A 24,626-nucleotide genomic window follows, 5' to 3' on the forward strand; every position below is an offset into this window, starting at 1 on the left:
TTTGCTTTTAATCTCTGTTGCTCACATCAAATCTTGTTCTCTTCCTCATGCAGCTGTGATGTGAAACTATTAATACAGATTATTTTTTACCAATGCTTCCAGTGAAAAGTTGTTTTTATTTGGTAAGCTCTGAGTAAGGTCCAAGAAAGATAAGTTCTCAGAATGAGGTCTTCCAAGAAACCCTCAGAATCATAAATACTGATAAATTCTCAGAAAATGGATCTTTGAAATAGCTATTCTTACTCCATTAGCTGCCAATCTGCTGCTTTTCACAATGGCTGCAGGATACTGGTTTTCAAGGGTGCTACAGAGCCGAGGAAGGGGAAGTGGGAATAGAGCAAGTTAAGTGTCAAAAATTTTGTTCTTAATTCTTTTTTTCTGGAATAAATTATATCTGATCAATGCAAACGTTTGTTTCATTTTGATAATCCTAAACAAATTTATTTTGACAAATTTTACCAGGTGTTTAAAAAAGTTACGAAAGTAAGAAAACTTTAGTGGTCCTCATGCTGATAGTCCCACTGATACCCTGTCTTTTATGATTTTATAAAATATTATATATGTTTTATTCCAATGAATAATTTTGTACAGGCTATGAAATATGACCACCTCACTTTGAGAATGACTGATCTGTAAGGAAGAACTAAAATTTATAGGTGAATTATACCAGGAGGAAGCACTCATCCTAAAAGAAAAAATGTTAAAACAATTAAAATTGCTCCAAATATACATTAGGTCACTTTATCAAGTAAGAAGCTTCCTAGATAATTTCTCAAGGTACCACAGATAATACCCTTCATGGTTGGTGATACTACTGTGGACTAAATGAATTCTAAAGTCTGTCACAATTTTAAGTTTTTCCTAAGAATTTATTATTCTAGCGTTTTTAAAATACCCATAAAATTCCAATTCCAATAACTTTTCATGAATCTATGTATATTTGTGTCCACGTATAAGCAAACAATATCTTTTAAAGAGATTACATGGTGGGTACATGAAGATAGTTTTGCAGTCACACACTGTCACATGCACATACCCATTAGGAGACTGAGGCTAATCTTAGAATATGTTTTCATATAAATATGCTATTTTAAAAACACAATAGAGTTAGATTAAATTAATGCCATATTTTCCTGCTTATAACCTTAGTGTTAAGAAAAAGATGTCTTGTATTTTAAAGATCAACATTTCCTCAGGGTTACATAATCTGATAATTATTGTGAAAGATACAGAAATTGCTATAAAACATCTCCAATTTTGTAAATGTTGTGTGACAAAAATATAAAATATCATAAAAATACATGTTCTAACATTTTCATAATGAGAATATGAAATGATACAACATAATTTTATTTTCTGGGTAATTTAACCCATAGATTGTTGCTGTGTTTCTTATTACTGATTTTGTGTTCGGATCCTTATCCTGCATAATGTCTTCCTGGTATAGTCATATTTCTACTTGTGTACAGTGGCTCCTGGAGATGGTAGAAATTATTCGCTGTCAATATTAAGTTCAAATTGGAAACTAAAAGCCAAGTGATTTTTTGTAATGGAAATGAGTAGAGAATATATGTCTCTGCTTCAGTGAGTTATACCCTTCCCCACCTGGATTCTTTTATTTTCATGACTATATTATCCAGGCTCATATATTACTCAAACTACTCCTTGCATTTTTAATGTGTACATCAAACGAGTATGTGGAATGTCACTTCAAAATATGACTTGAGTTTGTTTTACAGTGTTGTAGCCTAGAAAAGACAAATTTCAATGTCGTTTGGATGTGACTACCTGCAAACATTAAGTTCAAGCAGCTCTTCAGTTTCAGACAATCTATGTTCAAGGAAAGAAATTAAAAGTAGAGTATTGCTGTGGCGCGTGCCTGTAGTCCCAGCTACTCAGGAGGCTGAGGCAGGAGAATTGCCTGAACCCAGGAGGCGGAGGTTGCGGTGAGCCGAGATCGCGCCATTGCACTCCAGCCTGGGTAACAAGAGTGAAACTCCGTCTCAAAAAAAAAAAAAATAAGTAGAGTATTGCTTACTTTTGTTTCTGAAGAAAAGATCAAGATTAAACCTTTGAGTACCTTTAATATCTATTCATCTCGCTTGTCATAGAAACCTGGTCTTAGAAGAAAAAAATAGGGTAAAAGTAGAATTAGCTCAATTTCTCAGATATTTATTATGTGTTTCCTTTCAGTTGAGCTCCTCTAGGGATTCTGAAGTGTTCCGTAATCCTTCTTGGAAAAAGAGCTATCATATACATGAAAAAAAAACCAAAGGGTCATTAAGCTGAGATTTGAAAGCAGGTTTATGAGATGAGGATTATTTAGTCTAGAAAAGTTGAATTTTTGGAATAGAAAGAATTGACCTCTCTAAAAGTAAAAGAAACAGGATGTGACTTTTTTTAGTATATTTACCTCATAAAAACTAAAATGAGACCACACAAAACATATACTAAAAAGAGAGTGTCCCAGCTCTCTAGCCTCTTCACTTTCCCTCCCTCCCCATATAAATATATGTTTCCACTTGTTTTCTGTGTGTTCACATGCATACAATTATTTGCATACACACATACTTACTGTTCTGTCACTTCCTTTGTTTACCTGGTGACAGTTCCATGTTATTCATAAGATCTTACTTATTTTTAATAAATGCTACAGAGTATATACAAGATGTGTTTGTTTATGCTATTAAGGCTTTTTTAAAGTTTTTAAAGCCAAACTGATAAACTCAATTTTTTTTTTACTTTTAGGTAGGTTTAGGGGTACATGTGCAGGATTGTTATATAGGTAAACTGCATGTGGTGGGGTTTGGTGTACAGATTCTTTAGTCAAACAGGTAATAAGCATAGTACTTGATGGATAATTTTTTTATCCTCTCCCTCCTCCAAACCTATACAGTGTCTGTTGTTCACCTCTTTGTATCCGTGTTTTCTTTTTGTTTAGTTCCCACTTATAAATGAGAACACATGACATTTGGTTTTCTGTTCCTGTATACGTTGCTTAGGATAATGGTCTCCAGCTCCATCCATGTTGCTGCAAAAAAAAAAAAAAAAAAAAAAAAAAATTTTTTTTTTTTTTCTCTTTTATATTTTTAAAAAAAAAAGTAACAACCTAAACACCTTTTGTCAAAAAAAAAAAAAAAAAAAAAAAAAAAAGATCTTGTTCCTTTTTAGGGCTGCACAGTATTCTGTGATGCATATATACCACATTTTCTTTATCCAGTCTATCATTGATGGGCATTTTAGTGGATTATTTGTCTTTGTTATTGTGAACATTTTTGTAATAAAAATAGATGTGCATGTGTCTTTATGATAGAATTAATTATATTCCTTTGGGCATATACAGTCACAGGATTGCTGGGTCAAATAGTAATTCTGTTTTAAGTTCTTTGAGAACAGACATGTTTATTATCTTTTGTTGTGGTTACTAACATATTTACACTTACTTTTAACATTGTATTTTGTGTTTGTTTGAAATTTTCTTGTATACATATATATATACATAATATATTCAGTGTACTACAACGTGGTGAACACATTCTTTCACTGAAATAATAGTGTCCTAATTCATATACACAACTGTCTGAGAAACATAATTGATACATGTGTCTTTACATAGTATATTACATGTACCAGGGTGTGGGAAAGACATTTTTCACTGAAAGATTACCTCACTGATGCCACAAGTAACTAGCACTTTCAGAACTATCTTTCTTTCATATATACATATTTACATAGTGTATTATAATCACCACATTGGGTTAGCACATTGTTTTATTGAGAAAACTCTCTACTGATTCACATGTACAATAGAACTCTTTGAATCATCTTTTATATTTATGCCTTCACATATTTTATTATATGCCTTCACATATTTTATTATCTGCATGCACCACAATATGCTGAAAACATTCATTCACTGAAATACCGTTGTTATGATGAAAAGGAATAACTAGCACTGTTAGAAACATATTTCATACATGAATCTCTACATAATGTATTCCATGCAGCAGCTGTAGGGACTGTACACTGCAGAGCCTTATGGGCGGAGGTGCCCAAGGCCTTTGGACCCCACCCCTTGCACTAATGTGCCCTGGATGTGAGACATAGAGTCAAAAATTGTTTTGGAGCTTTCAGATTTAGTGCTTGCACTGCTGGATTTCAGACTTTCATGGGGACTGTAGGCCATTTCCTTTGGTTGATTTATCCCTTTTGGAATGGGAATATTTACCCAGTGCCTGTACATGTATTTTGGAAGTACCTAACTTGTTTTTGATTTTACAGCCTCATAGGTGGAAAGGACTAGACTTGTCTCAGATAAGACTTTAGACTTTTGAGTTAATGCTGAAATAAGTTAAGACTTTAGGGGACTGTTGGGAAGGCATGATTGTGTTTTGCAATGTAAGAAGGACATGAGATTTGGGAGAAGTCAGAAGTGAAATGATACAGTTTAGATCTGTCCAAATCTCATGTCAGAATTCAATCCCCAGTGTTGGAGGTGTGATCTGTTGGGAAATGATTGGATCTTTGGGATAGATTTCCTCCTTGGTGTTACTATCATGATGGTGAGTGCTCATGAGATCTGGTTATTTAAAAGTGTGTAGCAACTTACCCCTCTTGTCTCTTCCTACTGCTCTGACCATATAAGATATGTCTACTTCCCCTTTGCTTTCTGCCATGATAAAAAGGTTTCTAAGGCCTCCCTTGCCATGCTTCCTGTACAGCTTCTGAAACCATGAGCCAATGAAACCTCTTTTCTTTACAAATTACCCCGTCTCAAGAATTTATAACATGTGAGATTCAACTAATACAGAGACAAACTATAATAATGCTGTCAAAAGTTGCAGGCAAAAAGATAAAAGCAGTAAGAATAAAAAATGTCTAGCATAAAAAGTAGTTTCATAAAATTATCAGATTTCTCAGCAGAAACATTACAGACCAGAATATGATGGGATGATGTATTTCAAGTGCTGAAAGGAAAAAAAAAAAAATACAACTGCCAACTAAGAATACTATATCTGGAAACACTATCTTCGAACAATGAAAGGGAAATGAAAACCTCAAATAAAAGCTTAGGTAGTTTGCCACCCACATGCCTGCTCTAGAAGAAATACTAAGGGAGTCATTTAATTTGAAACAAAAGGACAATAGACAATGTCACAAAAGCATATGAAAATATAAAGCTTGCTAATGGAGGTAAATATAGACACAAATAGAATCCTGTATTGTAATAATGCAATGAATAGCTTTTAATCTGGTGTAGAATTTAAAAGACGAAACAATTCTTAAAATTACTATAATTCCATGTTAATGGGTGCAGAATAGAAAATATAATTTGTGTCATAAATAATACAAATTTGGATAGAAGTGAGATGCAAAGGAGTATTTTTTTGTAGGTAATTGAATTTAAGTTGTTATTAGCATAAAATAGATTGTTAAAACTTTAGGGTATTTTATGTAATCCTCATGGTAACCAAAAAAATTATATGTAGAAAACACAGAAAAGGAAATGAAATCAAGGCATGTTACTCTAAAAACTTAATGAAACAAGCAATAGTAAGGCTTCCCCTATTAGTAATTAAATGTAAATGATTCAGCTCCTCAGTCTCAAGACATAGATTAGCTAAATGGATAAAACAAAATATCTAAATATATGCTGTACACAAAATACTCACATTAGATCTAAGGACATACATAAACTGAAAATTAGATGATAGAATAAAAGATTATTTCATGCAAAAGGTAACCAGAAGACAGCATGGGTGGCGATACATCCATACAGATAGATTTAATTGAGCTAGTGTTTGTCAACTTAATGGACATATACAGAACACTCCACCCATCAACTGCAGAGCACACATTCCTCTTTAGAGTACATGGAATATTCTCCAGAATAGACCATATGTTAGGCTACAAAACAAGTCTTAAATAAATTTAAAAAGACTAAAATCATACCAAGTATATTTTCCAATAGAATAAAAAGTGAAATAAATACCAGAAGAGAAACTGAAAAAATGCACATGTATTGGGAAATTAAACAACACACATTTAAACAACCAATGGGACAAAACAAATTATGAGAAAAATTAGAAAGTATCTTGAGACAAATGAAAACAAAACATACCAAAAGTAATTGAATGCAGAAAAAGAAGTGCAAAAAGGGAAGTTTATAGTGGTAAATTCTTACATTAACAAATAAAGATTTTTAAAACAGCAACCTAAGTTTACATCTAAAGAAATTAGAAAAAGAACAAACTAAACCCAAGGTAAACAGCAGGAAGGAGATAATAGATTAGAGAAAAAATGAATGAAATAGACTATAAAAAGCAGAAAATATTAACAAAGTTAATGGTTTTATGAAAAGATCAACCATATTGAGAGACTTAGATAAAGAAGAATCAAATAAGTAAATTCAGAAAAGGAAGAAGGGATATTACCACTAATGTCTGAGAAATACAAAAGGATTATTGGAGACTACTGTGAATAATTCTATGCCAATAAATTGAATAAACTAGAATAAATGAATAAATTTTTAGAAATAGAAGATTAAATCATGAAATAAATCTGGACAGATCTATTACTAGTAAGGAAATTGAATCAGTAATGAACCCACCCACTCCCCCCACCCCCTGCAAACAATGAATAAAATAAAGGCACCAGCACCAGATGTCTTTTTTGGTGAATTCTGCCAAACATTCAAAGAAGAGTTAATGACAATCCTTCTCAAGCTCTTTGAAACAATTAAAAGAAGGGAATACTTCTAAACTAATGTTATGATGCTGATATTACCCCAATACCAAAGCCAGGAAATGATACAGGAAATGAAAACTACAGACGAATATACTTGATGAATATATACATACACACACACACACACACACACACACACACACACACATACACACACATACATATATATGCACACATATATATGTATAATTTGTTTGAGACAGTGTCTCACTCTGTCATCCAGACTGGAGTCCAGAGGCCTGATCTCAACTCATTGTAACCTCTACCTCCCAGGTTCAAGCAATCCTCCCACCTCAGCCTCTGGAGTACCTGAGACTACAGGTATCCCTGGTGAATATTGACAAAAATCCTTAACAAAATATTAGCAAACTCTCAGGCCTGGGCTATTGGACAGCATTTCTGGACCCCTCTCTTGGCCAGAGGGGAGCCTACTGCCCTGAAGGGTGAGTCCCAGTCCTGCAGCCTTCATCATAAGTAGACCGAAGAGCCCTTGGGTTTTAAGGTGAACATCATCAGTAGCCTGGCAGAACCCCGTATGGGTCGGTGGTGGTGGTGGCCACAGGGAGAGGCTCCTCTGTCTCTAGAAAGGAAAGAATGGGAAGAACTTCTGTATTGTGGTTTGAGTGCTTGCTTAGTAAAAGTAGAACAGAACATCAGGTAAATTTCCAGAGTTTTTTAGTCTAATTCCTGGTTCCTAGACAGTATGTCTGGACCCACCCAATGTCTTGGTAAATTCACCACCCTGAAGGGAAGGACACAAACCTAGCTGGCTTCACTGCCTGCCAGTCGTGGAGCTCCAGGGCCCTGAATGAAAATAAGTAGAGCCAGGTCGTGTTTACAGTGGGCCTTGAGTTAGACTCAGTGCTATGCTAACTTCATGTGTGACCCACTGGAGTCCCAGTGGTAGTGGCCAAAAGGGTGCTTGGATCAACACACCCCCAGTTTCAGGAGGCTCAACACAGAGAGACTCAGTTTTTGTGGAGAATGTAGGGGAAAAAAACAAGAGTCTCTGCCTGGTAATACAGAGAATTCTTCCAGATCTTATCCATGACCATCACAGTCATACTTCTATGAGTCTGCAAAAACCACAGCATCATTGAGTTTGAGCCTTAAGTCCCTTTGAATACCTGGAAAGTCTTCTCAAGGACAGGCACAATTAAGCCCAGACTGCACTGACTACATTAAATACCTAGCTCTTAAATGTCCAGACAGTGATGAATATCTACAAGCATCAGTATCATCCAGAAAAACATGTCCTCAACAAATACGCTGAAAAACATAAAAAAACAGAAATAATCTTGGAGAAAGGCAGGCACGTGACCTTTCAGACAGATAATTCAAAAGCACTGCGTTGAGGGAACTCAAATTCACGATAACCCAGAGAAGGAATTCAGAATTCCATCAAACAAATTTATCAAAGAGATTGAAATAAATAAAAAATATCAAGCAGAAATTCTAAAGATAACAATGCAATTGACACACTGAAGGATGCATCAGTCTTTAACAGCAGAATTGATCCAGTGGAAGAATTACTGAGCTTAAATACAGACTATTTGAAAATACCCAGTCAGAGGAGACGAAAGAAAAAAATAATAAAAGAATGAAGCATGCATGCAAGATCTAGAAAATAGACTCAAAAGGGTAAATCCAAGAGTTATTGGCCTGGGAGAGAGAAAAAGATATGGGTAGAAAGTTTATTCAAAGGGATAATATCAAAGAACTTTGCAAACCTAGAGAGAGTGGTCAACATTCAAGTATAAGGAGGTTATAGACCCCTAAGCAGATTGAACCCAAAGAAGACTCTTTCAAGGCGTTTAATGATTAAACTGCCAAAAGCCAAGGATAAACAAAGGATACAAAAGCAGCAATAGAATAAAAAACAAATAACATGCAGTAGAATTCCAATATGTCTAGCAGTTGACTTTTTAGTGAAAATTTTACAGGCCATGACAGTGGCATGTCTTATATAAAGTGCTGAGGGAAAAATACTTTTATCTAAACAGTAAAGCTAGTGAAAATGTCCTTCAAGCATGAATGGGAAAGAAAGCCTTTTCTAGACAAACTAAAGTTTAGGGATTACATTGACATCAGATCTGTCCTTAAAGAAAAGCTAACATGCGTTCTTTAATCCCAAAGAAAGGGATGTTAATGATCAAGAAGAAACCATCTGGAGATGCAAAACTAACTGGTAATAGTAACCATACAGAAAAACACAGAATATTATGACACCGTATGATGTGGAAACTACTCTTAAGTAGAAAGACTAAATGATATAAGTACCAAAATAATAGCAGCATAACTTTTTCAAGACATAGACCATACAATGAGACATTAAGAGAAAGAACAAAATGTTGAAAAGCAGGAAGTTGAAGTTAGAGTCTTAGGAACTTTTTGTGTATTTACTGTTAGTGCAATCAGTGTTAAGTTGCCATCATTTTAAAATAATGGGTTATAAGATAGTATTTGCAAGCCTTATGGTATCCTCAAATTGAAAAATATACAACAGATACAAAGAAAATGAAAAGAAAAAAATTATACCACCAGAGAAAATAACCTTTGCTAAAAGAAAGGAAAGAAGAGTCTTGCAAAACAACCAGAAAACAAATAACAAGAGTAAGTACCTGCATTCAAGCCATGGCAAATAGCATCACAGTCACTGAAATTTCCAATACGCTGTATGAAAAATGTATGTAGCCGCTAAAATTTTAGGTTTCAGGTGGGAGTAGAACCACCTTAATATTGTACCACAATGTTAAGCTATTATAGATGATGGGACTTTATGTTTGCTGTTTGGACACAGATATTTCTTATCTGGATAAAGGGCAAGAGCAGATGATGTTACGGAGCAAGAGGAATCTTCTGTTTGCTATTTAGATGCACTTTCCATCCTGTTCCAAAAGGCTAATCTGTATGGACTATGTCAGTGGGCTTCCTTGCCCTCTAGCATTTTTTGGTTTGGACTCATAAGAAAGGAGATCAGAGGAAAGGAAGAGAATGGCATCTGGGCGTTCAGTGCCCTGGGTCACTCCTTGTTGGGTTGTCATTGGCTGAGTTATATCCTTTGATGAAACTTCATAGCTCCTCTCAAAGCAGTTCTCATATAAGACTTTCTCTTTTCATTATTCTAGTGTATAGTTTCTCTCCACATTACACAGGGCCAAGGAATGGTCCCAGCTCCAGGATACCACACTATCATATATGGTTTCCCTATACCCTGCCCATGCCACTTAACAATAATCCTTTCATTAAATTTTCCTTGAATTACTCCAATTAGATTGTTTCTGGAATTCTGACTGATTTTTCTGATAACAGTATTTACATGCAATTATTTCAACAGTCCAGTATTTGTCAAGATGTGGGGAAATTAGAACTATTATGCAACACTGGTTAAAAGTAATGTTGATACAATCACATTTAAGAGTAATTTTGGTAGCATGAATAAAGTAAGAATCCATGTACTTTATGACACATCAGTAGCACTTCAGGGAAAATCTCAATCATGTGCACATGGATTCATGTACCTCATGCTTCTTGCAGCATGGTGCTTTTAGCTATCTATTTCTGGGTAACAAATTACCTTAAAACTTCACTACCTAAAACTAGAAGCATTTATTATTTTACATTTTCTTTCTGGGTCAGGAATCTAGATGCAGCTCAGCTTGGTGATTATAGTTCAAAGCATGTTTGGTTTTCCATTTCTGAGTTACTTCACTTAGAATAATAGTTTCCAATTTAGTTTCTTTGGGTTCTAAAGGCCCAAAAATGATCCTGTCTGACAGATATATGAAGGATAATTAGGACTGTGCCTAAAATTTGGCATTGACACCCAAAGGGCAGCCATATCCTCCCACAACCATCATTTTTAGAAGATAATGGAACTGGGAAAGTATTGCAATATTATTAAATTGCCTCATGGATCTCTGCCTCAGTTTGGCAACATCTTTGCTTTCATTCATCCTCCAAAATATATAAATAATGACCTTATGGAGTAAATTATCTGAGAACAGTTTTGCTCAATAAGGCAGAGAAAAAGTAGTTTCAGTACATTATTACAACTCTAATCATATTTTTATTAGAGAATTTGGCCTATTTTTATATATTCCTTAAAAGGTCCAAATTCTAGGCTGATTTGTGTGCCAGGAAACAGTATTTCAGTTAAATAATGATGAACGTATGAAGAAACGAAAAATTTATTTTTGTTTCTTAAATAAATTTGGAAAATCTGGGGATTTATCATTATACATTTCTTATTATAGAACTTTACTTACCATAAGAATTTTAGATCTTTCAATAATATGCTAATGTGTATTATGAATGTCTGAAATAAGGGATTTATTGTGGAACAACTAAAAGACTAGTACTCTACAGAATATATTTTAAAGAAAGCTTCTCTAGAGTCATTTTTCTGAAAGACTAGTCCACTGACCACTGAGGGCCCCTGAGACTCTTTAAGGGATCTGTAATATCAAAATTATTTCACAGTAATACCAAGACATTTTTTGCCTTTTTCATTGTGTTGACATTTATACAGATAGTGCAAAATCAATGGTGAGTAAAACTGCTAGAACTTCTGTTTAAATTGAGGCAGTGTCACCAGAACATTTCGGTAGTTATATAGAAACAGGAATATAACAAGGAAAAGCCAAGTTTTACTTAGGAATATCCTCGATGAAGTAGTCAAAATTATTAATTTAATAAAATATCAATTTTTAGCACACATTTGCAAATACTCTATGTGAAAAATGGGAATTATGCATAGAGCACTACTCATCAAAGAATATTAGGAATAGAAAAGGCCTTGGAAATCATCCACTCCAGTGATTGTCAAACATTGTCTACAGATCTTAAATTACTTTAGGAGCTTGAGTCTCACAGATTCTTAGGTATTCTCTTTGGGGACTATCATTCAGTAGAGGAAGGGGGTGCAATCTATGTTTTATAAATGCTCTTCAAAATTATCCTTAGACCTAACCAGATTTGAAATTAATAATCTGGTTCAACCTGTTATTTTCTAGGCTAGGTTTGGCAAACTATGACCAGTGGGCCAAATCCAGCCCAGCACCTGGTTTTGTAAATAAAGTTGATTGGAACGCAGCCATGGCCATTTGTTTATGTATTGTCTACTGATGCTTTTGTGCCACAAGAGCTGAGTTTAGTCGTTGCGACAGCCTCTATGGCCAGCAATACATAAAATATTTACTACATAGACCCCTACAGAGTGTGATGACCCCTGTGCTATAAGAAAAATAGTAAACTTGGAAGTTATAAGGATTTTCTACTGGGTAGTGTCATAGTATGTTCAGGCTGCTATAACAATACATTAAACTGGGTAAGCTGTAAACAACAGAAATTTATTGCTCACAGTTTCAGAATCTGGAAAGTCCGATATCAAGGCACCGGAAGAGTCAGTGTCCAGTGAGGGCCTGTTCCTAATAAATAGTGCCTTCTGTGTGTTCTCACATGGTGAAAGGGTGAAAGGAGGGTCTAAAAAACTACCCCAGGGCTTATTTTATAAAGGCACTAATTCCATTTATCAGGGAAAAGACCTCATAACCTAATCACTCCCTAAAGGCCCCACCTCTTAATATCATCACCATGGGAGTTGAGATTCAACATATTAATTTAGGGAGGATACAAACATTCAGAGCAGTAGGTAGGTAGGAGAATTCAGACTAGAAATTAGGTCCCTTAACACTAATCCAATGCATTCCCCACTATGCCTATGGTGTCTTTAACATTAAGGACAAGTTTATTTTGTGCTGATACTAAACTTAGAACACAGTTCTGTTAAATAGTAAACTAGCATTTTACACTAAAATTAAACTTTAGTTTGTATAAATTAGATTTGAGGTAGATATTTCCCAGAACAAACTTGTTATTGTGTAGCAGGTGGGTCAAAAGGTATTGTTTTTTTTTTTTTTTTTTTCTTTTTTTTTTTTTTTTTTTTTTTTTTTTTTTTTTTTTTTTTTGCTTCCAACTAATCCACAGTGGTCTAAAATTTATGGTTTTTCAATAGCCAATTTATAGTAGAATGGCCAAACAATGTTAATTGTTGCCCTTTATCTTCTTTACCTTTTTTTGTTTTTTAAAGGCGGTCTCGCTTTGTCACCCAGGCTGGACTACAGTGGTGTTAACTGAAATCTGTAACTACTGAAATCAAAAGATCTTCCCAACTCCGCTTTTCAAGTAGCTGGGAGTACAGGTGCATGCCACAAAGCCTGGTTAATTTTTTAAATGTTTTATAGAGACAAGGTCTTTTTATGTTGCCCAGGCTGGTCTCAAACTCATGGCCTCAGTTGATTATCCTGCCTCAGCCTCCCAAAGCACTGAGATTACGGGCATGAGCCAACACACCTGGCCTATTTTATTCTCTGTATGGCAAGTACTAGAAACTTTATAAACATAATTATAGTAATTTTCAAATTTCCTCACCCATTCCTTAACTACCCAAATTTCTTAAAAAGCAGGTCTGCATTTATATCTTGTTTATATTGGGCTTCCCGATAAGCTTAAATTTGAAGAAAATTTTTTGAAGCTAAAAAAAGAAAAAATACTTGTGAACCATGGCCCTATTTGATCTATTACTTATAACTCTCCTATGAAGTAGATATTATGCTCATTTTAAAAGCGAGAAAATTGTTATCTGTGACCTTAAGTCTGAAACTAATTATGGAATTTGAACTTAATTCTATAGACATTACAGGTTGTGTTCATGATAATAGAACATTTTGCCAAACTGAAGGAATGCAGTTCTAGAGAAATTTTACAAGAGTTCTTAGAATGGAGAAGATGAGAGAAGGATGATATTGATATTCTCAAGAAAAAGATGAGAAAAGAAGAAATGAAAATATTTGCTTTGATAGCTCATCATTATATTTACAAAGCTCTCTTTGTGGGTACATCTAACCCAGGTAATTTTAATTCCTTATTCCTGTGGGTCACCATCCACTTATTTCTTCCAGTGAGACAAAGTAGATTAGGCCTACTAGCATGGAAAAAGGAAACTTCAGTATGATTATGCAGAGTGTGGTATATTGGCTTCACAAAGAATGATTCATCTTTGTCACATCATTTCTCAAAGTCAGTATTCTGTGTTTTGGGGCTTCCCCAGGTAATTGTCAGTAGAAAATATCTATTATAAGAAATTTATGCTTGCTGAAAAGGCCTAAGTTTCAGTCCTTTTCTTTTTTTTCTTGCACTTTAAAGACATGGACCATAGCTTTCACTTAGATCACCTCATTTATCCAGTAATGTCTCTTGATCCTTATTTAGTTATGTTCTATATAGTTTCTAGTAATCTCTCAGTCATAAAGAAAATAGAAGAGTGAGTGACTGGAAATTCAGTCTCCCTACTTGGAAAACAGTACCTTCATATTTAAAAGATGAGAGCCACTTATCATAGTGTAAGTTTATGTAGCCAAATGGAATGAGGATGAGCTTTGAAGTTTGAAAGATGTGGATTAAAATGCTATTTTCACCATTGATTAGTGATGTAATCTATGGCTAGCTGCTTTACCTCTCTGAGCCTCAGTTTTATGTGTAAAATTAGGATAATAATTCTATCTCATAATATATATAACTCACAAATACATGCACACAAACACACAGAATACTTATAAAGAACAGTGATAATATAAATTAATGTAAAAGTACCTAATAAATGCTCAATAAATTCTACATCTCAAATTATTAGAATATAGGAAATAATAATTAAACATTCTGGATTTTGAAAGACCCTTTCTTATTTGAACGATGACAATTAGTATGTGCTTTACTGAAATCACTAAGACCTTAGAGGTTAAAACCAAAAATCACAATCTTACTGTAACGGGAGTATTTCTTCACTCAAGCTCTAAAAATACAATTGTAGGAACTAGCTTTGTAGACAGTGACTTAGGGTATGTCTTTTTTAAATTTTTATAGAAGAATAGTATATAATGGGAGTTTTAGGACAGATTTTAATATTTCCATAGTTTAAATTTATTTTATCTACCCATGAATATTTTATCATCTCAATCATTTTTATCCACTCACACCCTTTTTTTTTTTATAGCTACTGATAGTATAGGTTGAACATCCAAAATACAAAAAGTCAAATCTTAAACTTTTTGAGTGCCCACATGATACTCATTGGCGCATTTCAGATTTCAGATTTTCAGATCAAAGATGCTCAACCTGAAAGTGTAATGCAAATAGTTCTAAATCTGAAAACTTTCAAAATCTGAGACAATTCTGGGCCAAAGGGTTGTAGATAAGGGCTACTCAACCTGTCATGGGAAAATTAATTGAATCATTTCACATTGGAAGAAGTGTGTTTAATTCTAAAATAGAAATATTACTGATTTTATGATACATGGAAGCATTTCAAAATCTGGTTGGTGCAAACTTTATTTCTTTGCTTTCTTCTAATGTTTTTTAGCTCACCATCTGTTGATGAGGGTTTTATGCCCAAAAGACCTGAAAACAATAAGTAGAAATAGTTCCCATAGTGCCTGTTGTTGGTAACAAATACCTGGGTTTATAAAATTACATTCTGTTGTAGAAACACTTTATATTTGTCAATGATATTTTAAAGGAAAATGTTGCTATTTTGAATATGACTGAAAAAGACATTCAGCTGCAATCAGTCACCAGTTCCCTCAAAAAATAAAAATAAAAATAAAACCATGGATGAATAGAAAGAGCAGTTATATTGTACAAAAATGAAACAAAAGCTTTATAAAAAATTTACTTGGCATGTTATACCACTAGTATTTGGATAAATAATGTTTGAATTCTTTCTTTGTGCATCTTTTTTTTTTTTTTTGCACTTGAGATAGTGCATTTGCATGTGAATTGAAAGCAAAATTATATTCCAAGGTTCATGAAAAGAAATTACAGATTGGCTCTTTAATTGGGCAAACACCATCTGAGCCACTTTATCGACTTACTTTCAGCTTTCACATTAACTTAAACCTTTGCTTCAGTGAAAATAGTGTTTGTAGTACGAAATTCTAAGTTGGACTATATATATATTACTTCTTGATCTATAAAGGAAGAAAATATCTTAACACCTGGCCCTGTGGGCATCCTTCTTTACAGGGTTGACTCTTAAAAAATTTACGAATTAAAACAGATTTTCTTTAGTACTGATACTTCATTCTGCAAGATACCCAGTGCCCTCATGAAGTGGTGGTAGTTCTCACTTTGATCCCCATTCATTCATGCCCTTGTAATTCAGTGACTTATTACCTTCTCTCAATTACAAGTTTCATAGATAACATACTTGTGTCATCTCCCCTTAGGGCATAATCTTAAAGAGCTCTATTTTTCAGAAAGCTTATACCAAGGAATGAAATAAATCAAGAAGGAATTTTAAACAAAAGCAAAGCTCATGCCTACCTAATGGGGACAATAGATGATTGCTGCATGGGAATATTGACCTATACTGTGACATTGTTCAATTTTCCATGAAAAGCCAAACATAATGATATTTTAAATAGGAAATGTTTTGTTTTATTAGTACTGTAAACCAATTGTTGTTGTTGTTTTAACACTGTTCTGGATCATACTGTATGAGTTATATAAATCTAATCTATGGACTACATGGAACTTGAAAAGCCACCAGTTTGTATCATCTTTCTTAGGGAGCTTACTTTGTGGCTTTTGGCTCTGGGTGATAATGGCTTAATAACATAAACTACTGTTATTATAATTTGTAATTTATGCCTTTATTACTTCTTCCTTTCTCCATTCAGTTATGAATTTATGAAATATTTACATACAAATACGACACAGTTGACTTTGGTTACTGTCCTCAGCACTGGAAATTTTTTCCAATTGTTCCCTTTCCCCAAAGATCTAAGAATTTAATGTGAGAGTCCAAAGATAAACAATCACAAGACAGCAAGTTGAATGTCATGAGAGAAAGATATACAGTGTATACTAGTAGCACAGTAGAGAGATACCTCTTTCTCAGTTAATACAATCTCTTAAATGAGTAAAATAATTCTGTCTCCCTTCAGAGGAGATGGTAATAGCAGGATATTCAGGAAATCTGACATGCTGGTGGAGAAGAGATTTGTAGGCAAATGGGCCTTTCAATTCCTCCTAAGTAGAGCATCTTTTTCACTTGGCGATTGTAAAAGATGATGCTTTTGTTTTAACCTTTGACATCTATTGGGCATTATTTCTAAAGTGAAATGCTCAGAAGAGTCAATAGACTATTCCCTTTTTATATTGCTTTGACTAGGTGTCAGCAATTCCAATCGTTATCAGATCATTTATTGCTTTGAGAAAATCCCTTGACAAATTCAGAGATTAATTTGTTGTTGGTAGGCTACTCAGGAGATATTTCTACTTCTTCCTGTAATAGAGAGAGGCACTCACAGCTCAAGACATATTTGGTATTATGGCTTAGTATGAAATATTAGTATCTAAGAGGAGGAAATCAAAGAGAAACCTGGAGTTGGTTTCAAATCAAAACCAAGTATTCAATACTGTCAAAATTCTCAGCTTTCTTTACTGCAAGAGGCGTTCATGCAGAGAATAGATAAGAGTGTCCAGTAAATAAGTAGCTTTTGGATAAAACTGCAAAATGAAAGCATTCAACTGATGGATGGAAATATGATTTGTTTACCTTGAGTTGATACTATATTTTATGGGAAGTGAGTTAATATCTGCCCTGTAGACATACTGAAGTACAAACAGGCACATTTTTAAAAAGCATCCGTTTAGCAATGAGTTTCTAGAACTTTAAGGAAAAATTAGTATTAGGTTCTGAGTCATTTCCAAAGGAAACTTCAGAAGCTTCAAACAGCAATACTGATTGGAGATTGGAAATGGGATACTTTCTTTACAAACCAACAGGAGATATGAAATGTGCAGATGGCACAACTTCTTTTGGTATTAAATGAGCTCCTGGAATCCACAAAGTCCTCTGCAGAGCAGGCTACTCTAAGGCTCAGAGCACCTCAAAAGAAAATTTCTCTAAAAAACAAGTTAAAGATATTCAGTTTTTCTACTCTCACTGGCCAAAGAAGCAATTTCAAACCTACAGAATAATCTTGTTTGTCCACTTGGGCTGACCCTCAGCAATTGACTGAAAATATTTCAGGGCCTTCATATTATAAACATAGGATCTGGACCAAGTCAACTGGATTTGAATGCTTCCCCTGCCGCTTGTTAGCTGTGTGGCCGTGGACTATTTGTTGAACTTTCTTGTACTTCAGTTTACTCATTTTAATTTTGCGGGTATAAATGTAAGGGAAACAAGTGCAATTTTATTACATGGATATATTGCGTAGTGGTGAAATCTGAACTTTTAGTGTATCAGTCACCCGAATAATACACAATGTACCTATTAATTGATTTACCACCCACCACTTCCCACTCCACCACCATTACAAGTCTCATATGTCTGTTATTTCACACTTTATGACCATGTATACACATTATTTAGTTCCCACTTATAAGTGAGAACATGCAGTATTTGACTTTCTGACTCAGTTTTAAAATAGGGATAATAATTTTTATCTTACTGGATTTTTGTGAGGACTGAGAAACTGATGTGCTGCCTTGAACATGCTAAATATGCCATTATCATTAATCACATTCCTTTATCCACAGATTTCTTCTTCTTGATAGTAGCCCAGGAACTCAAACATCTCAGATCTAGAGAGGCTAGGAAGGAAGATAGTTAGAAGGGGAAGGAGTCCAACTCATGATCCTCAAATTAGTCAATGTAGGTGATCCTCTACTTTGCGTTTCCAATAAATAAGCCTCATTCCCTGATATTTGTCACTCTCAGGAGGCTCTGAATTAAGGACTTTTTTTTGTGTGTAGAAGTTTAAGGTGCTAATTTCCACTATAACTTGCAGTAGCTTCCAAACAAGAGCAGTGATATTTTTCACCAGAAATTCCTTGGTTCTGATTTTTCCAATATATTTGAGTCTGAGGAAATCTGCAGGGGTGAAGAATATTTTATTCTAAGTTCAGACTCTACTGAGTTAGAAATACTCATGTAGAGACAGCTCCTAATGAGTACAAAGGGAACATTGCCTAAAAAAAGAACTGTAGGACTTGGTCTACTGAGTATAGATAGCTATTCAAGAGAGCTTTGAAGATACAGTGAGCATCATTTTCCTTTCCCTGACCCCAGTGGGTATCTTAAATAAACATAGTAGCCGAGATCTGCATACTCTAAAGGACGAAACACTCATTTGGTCTAGTTCACTTTCAAAAAGATAAGAAGCCCTTCTGTGAGAGAAGGAATGGCACAGTCCATTGGAAAGTTTGTTATTTTATACACATAATTCATCCCCACCTCCCTATTAGGGATAAAGCATTGATAAAATAAAAATTATTATTAACATTTTGATTTAGACAACATTACCGAAATGGAAAGGGAATTATCTCTTTATTTTCTGATTTTTGATGAGGGACACAAATATGTCAAATGTACTTTGGCTGTCTGAGAAATATGAAATATAATTAAAATAAAATTCACACAGTTATTATCAGTCAGCCAAGCACTGGGCATATATTATTGAATCATTACCCAACAACAGTATCTCTCTAGGATGTATGGCAAATATGACCCCTGCTCTCCAAGCATTTACAGAATACTTTAAAAAATATGAATATTATATATAAGTGAACAGACTAATATTCTGATTACATTTCTAAAAATCTTCCTAAGTCTCATGACTTATGTCAGTTATTTCCTACCAAAGTTTCGTGTAATACTAATTCATTCACGCTGGGGTTTAAGTGATTCTTTCCAGATAACATGGGAACTAGGAGCAATTAATCAATGAGCATCATAAAGGTATAGGGGCTTGGGGAATGTAGTTTGGGCAAGGGAATAGTACAAAAAGAACCAATCACTATACGGATGGTTAAGACAGCTATCTGCACTACAGCTTTGCCTCCGGCTGTCTTTCCTAAATTCCATGCAAATTTAGCCCTGAATAAGCATCCAGTAGAAGCCTAAAACTGCTAAGCTGAATCTCAGTTTTGTCCATGAGTCTTAAAAATTACTTGTATTTTCTGTAACATATGATATTTTGAGGACAAAAATTAGGTTTTGTTTATTGTTGCATTGTCAGTGCCTAACATGCTAACAAATAGGGAAGATTAGTAACTTCAGTTGGTGGAATGGCTATTATATATTTAATATCCGCCAAAAAAGCTGGTCTTCCTTCATGTTTCTATTAGTCTACACGATCTTTTTCTCAGTTGTTTTTCCTCTGTTTGGCCCTGTAATTATGTTGTCCCAAGGTTCCATACTCAAACCTTTATTTTCTTCTTCCACACACTTTCACTGTGTCCATTTATTCTTCAATGGCCCCCTTTTCCTGATGACCAAATAGGGAAGATTAGTAACTGCAATTGGTGGAATGATTGTTGAAATCAAACAAACCTGGGTTCAGATTGTCAGTTCTGCTAGGTATACACTGTGGGACCTAGAACCTAGTCATACTTAACTGCTTTATCTTTGGCTTAACCTTTGATTAAAGAGCGTTAGTTATAATACTTGTAGAACTGTCACGAGAATGAGATGAAATAAAAATAGAAAGTAAACAGTATGGTGAACCTATTAAGCACTCAACAAATGTTAGCTTCTTTTAATTTTGCTTTTAAAACTTTATTAAGATATTTTAATTCATATGCCATACAGTTCACCCATTTAAAATATGCAATTCAGTGTTTTTTTTTTAAAGAAATTTACAGGATTTTATAACCATCATCACGACTTAATTTTACTGTAATTTTTGTTCTTCCAGAAAAAAAAAAAAAAAACCCTAACTGTAGTTATTGTCAGTCGCTTTCCATTCTTCCCAAACAGAGCCCTGGGAAATCACTAATCTCTTTTCTGACTCTACAAATTTGACTATTCCCGACATTTTGTATAAATGATTCATACAACAGAATAATGTATTCAAGCTTCACTCATGATGTAGCATGTGTGAGAAGTTCATTCCTTTTTATTATTGAATTTGATTGTATTAGTATACTGTATGTTATTTTTCCAATCATCACTTTACGAACATTTGAATTGTTTCTACTTTGTGGCTATTAGAGAACCTATGTATTCACTGCTCTTGAATATATACCTAAGAATGAAATTGCTGGTTCATATAGTAACTCAATGTTTAAGATTTTGAGGAAATGCTACACTGTTTTCCAAAGTGGCGAAACATTTAACATTTCCACCAGCAATGTGTAAGGGCACAATTGTCCCACACTGTTGACAACACTTGTAACTGTTAGTTTTTAAATGTTAGCCACCCTATTAAGTGTAAAGTGGTATCTCATTGTGGTTTAGATTTACATTTTCCAAATGAATAATGATATTCAGCATTTTTTGTGTGTGTGTGCATAGTGGACATTTGTGTGTCTTTTTTTTCCACAAAATATCTTTTTTTTTATTTGTACTTTAGGTTCTGAGGTACATGTGCAGATCATGCAGGACTGTTGCATAGGTACATACATGGCAAGGTGGTTTGCTGCCTCCATTTCCCCGTCACCTATATCTGGCATTGCTCCCCATGTTATCCCTTCCCAACCTCCCCACCCCCCACTGTCCCTCCCCTGTACCCCCCAATAGACCCCAGTGTATGATACTCCCTTCCCTGTGTCCATGTGTTCTCACTGTTCAACACCCACCTATGAGTGAGAATATGCAGTGTTTGATTTTCTGTTCTTGTGTCAGTTTGCTGAGAATGATGGTTTCCGGATTCATCCATGTACCTAAAAAGGACAGAAACTCATCATTTTTTATGGCTGCCTAGTATTCCATGGTGTATATGTGCCATGTTTTCCTTGTCCAGTCTATCATCGATGGGCATTTGGGTTGGTTCCAGGTCTTTCCTATTGCAAATAGTACCACAATGAACATACGTGTGCATGTGTCTTTATAATAGAATGATTTATAGTCCTTTGGATATATATCCAGTAATGGGATTGCTGGGTCAAGTGGAATTTCTATTTCTAGGGTCTTGAGGGATCACCACACTGTCTTCCACAATGGTTGAACTAATTTACACTCCAACTAACAGTGTAAAAGTGTTCCTATTTCTCCACATCCTGTCTAGCATCTATTGTCTCCAGATTTCTTAATGATCGCCATTCTAACTGGCATGAGATAGTATCTCAATGTGGTTTTGATTTGCATTTCTCTAATGACCAGTGATGATAAGCATTTTTCACGTTTACTGGCCTCATAAATGTCTTCTATTGAAAAGTGTCTGTTCATGTCCTTCACCCACTTTTGAGTGTTTTTTTTTTTCTTTTTCTTATAAATCTGTTTTAGTTCTTTGTAGATTCTGGATATTAGCCCTTTGTCAGATGGGTAGGTTGCAAATTTTTTTTCCTATATTGTTGGTTGCCAGTACACTCTGATGATTGTTTCCTTTGCTGTACAGAAGCTCTGGAATTTAATTAGATCCCATTTGTCTATTTTGGCTTTTGTTGTCAATGCTTTTGCTGTTTTGATCATGAAGTCCTTGCCTATGCCTATGTCTTGAATGTTTTGCCTAGGTTTTCTTCTAGAGTTTTCATGGTGTTAGGTCTTACATTTAAGTCTTTAATCCATCTGGAGTTAATTTCAGTGTAAGGTGTCAGGAAGGGGTCCAGTTTCTGCTTTCTGCACATGGCTAGCCAGTTTTCCCAACATCATTTATTAAACAGGGAATCATTTCCCCATTGCTTGTTTTTGTCAGGTTTGTCAAAGATCAGGTGGTTGTAGATGTGTGGTATTGCCTCTGAGACCTCTGTTCTGTTCCTTTCATCTATCTCTCTGTTTTGGTACCAGTACCATGTTGTTTTGATTACTGTCGCCTTGTAGTATAGTTTAAAGTCAGATAGCATGATGCCTCGAGCTTTGTTCTTTTTTCTTAGGATTGTCTTGGCTATGCAGGCTCTCTTTTGGTTCCATATGAAGTTTTAGGTGGTTCTTTCCCCATTCTGTGAAGAAGGTCATTGGTAGCTTGATGGGGATAGCATTGAATCTATAAATTACTTTGGGCAGTATGTCCATATTCATGATACTGATTTTTCCTAATCATGAGCATGGAATGTTTCTCCATCTGTATTGTGTCTTATTTCGTTGAGCAGTGGTTTGTAGTTCTCCCTGAAGAGGTCCTTTACATCCTTTGTTAGCTGTATTCCTAGGTATTTTATTCTTTTTGTAGCAATTGTGAATGGAAGTTTGCTCTTGATTTGGCTCTCTGTTAGTCTGTTATTGGTGTATAGGAATTCTTGTGATTTCTACACATTGATTTTGTATTCTGAGACTTTGCTGAAGTTGCTTATCAGTTTAAGGAGATTTTGGGCTGAGACTATGGGGTTTTCTAAATATACCTTCATGTCATCTGCAAATAGAGACAGTTTGACTTCCTCCTTTCCTAATTGAATACCCTTTATTTCTTTTTCTTGCTGGATTGCTCTGGCTAGAACTTCTAATACTATATTGAATATGAGTGGTGAGAGAGAGCATTCTTGTCTAGTGCCAGATTTCAAAGGGAATGCTTCCAATTTTTGCCCATTCAGTATGATATTGGCTGTGTGTTTGTTGTAAATAGTTTTTATTATTTTGAGATATGTTCCATTAATATGTAATTTGTTGAGAGTTTTTAGCATAAAGTGCTGTTGAATTTTGTCAAGGGCTTTCTCTGCATGTATTGAGATAATCATGTGGTTTTTGTCTTTGGTTCTGTTTATGTGGTGGATAATGTTTATAGACTTGCATATGTTGCACCAGTGTTGCATCCCTGGGATGGAGCCTACTTGATCATGATGGATAAGCTTTTTAATGCGCTGTTGCAATCAGTTTGCCAGTATTTTATTGAAGATTTTTGCATCTCTGTTCATCATGGATATTGGCCTGAAGTTTTCTTTTTTTGTTGAGTCTCTGCCGGGTTTTGGTACCAGGATGATGGTGGTCCCATAAAATGATTTGGGAAGGATTCCCTCTTTTTGTATTTAGACAAAGTAAAAAAAAGTCTATTGCTCACTTATAAATTGAGTTGTCTTTTTATTATTTAATTAGAAGTATGATTTATGTATTCTAGATACCACCATCTTATCAGATACATGATTTGAAAAATTTTTCTCGCTGGATCCAAGATGGCCGTTTAGGAACAGCTCAGGATCGCAGCTCCCAGTGAAAGCGCAGAGGGTGAGTGGACGCCGCGTTTTTATTGCCCACAGACTAGGAAATTCCCGGGCAGAGGTGCTCCACGGTCGCCAGCGTGGCTGTTTCGGCCAGCACGGCTGTGCCGGCCAGCGCTGCTGCTTTGCCCCGCGCGGCTGCTTTGTCAGCGCCCCGGAGCCGCGGTTCTCCCTACAAAATACACTGATCCGGGGGCCCTTTTGGCTGGCGATTGGAGCCACGGGAAGTCGCCCGTATGCCGGCTCAAAAAGGGGACTGAGCAGAGAACCAGGACAGTAGATTCCAGGGGAAAAAAACAAAAAAAAGCGCCACAAACCTCAGCGCCGCTGTTTAAGCCAGCGCAGTGAGTGGCCGCAGGGGAAAACAAACAGACCCCGGCGCCTCTTCAACAGGCGACTGGAACACCAACTTAAAAAAGGCTCTGAGGCAGGGAGCCAGGCGATCAGGCTCGTCAGGCCCCACCCCAACAAAAGAACAGCAACCAGAAACTCTGGATTGAGAGTTTCACAGCAAACACAGCTGAACCCGGGACGGTCCAGCTCTGTGGGGGGGGGCATCCGCCATTACTGAGGCAGCCCGCTGTTGCCAAGGCAACCCGCCATTGCTGAGGCAGCCCGCCGTTGCCAAGGGAACCCGCCACAGCAGAGACTCCACCCCAACAGAGGCGGGCCACCATCGCCAAAGCAGTTCTAACTACACCCATATAAACAGGACTGCAGGGAAG

Source organism: Cebus imitator, unplaced genomic scaffold (genome assembly GCF_001604975.1).
Source record: "Cebus imitator isolate Cc_AM_T3 unplaced genomic scaffold, Cebus_imitator-1.0 Scaffold232, whole genome shotgun sequence".
NCBI lineage: Eukaryota > Metazoa > Chordata > Mammalia > Primates > Cebidae > Cebus > Cebus imitator.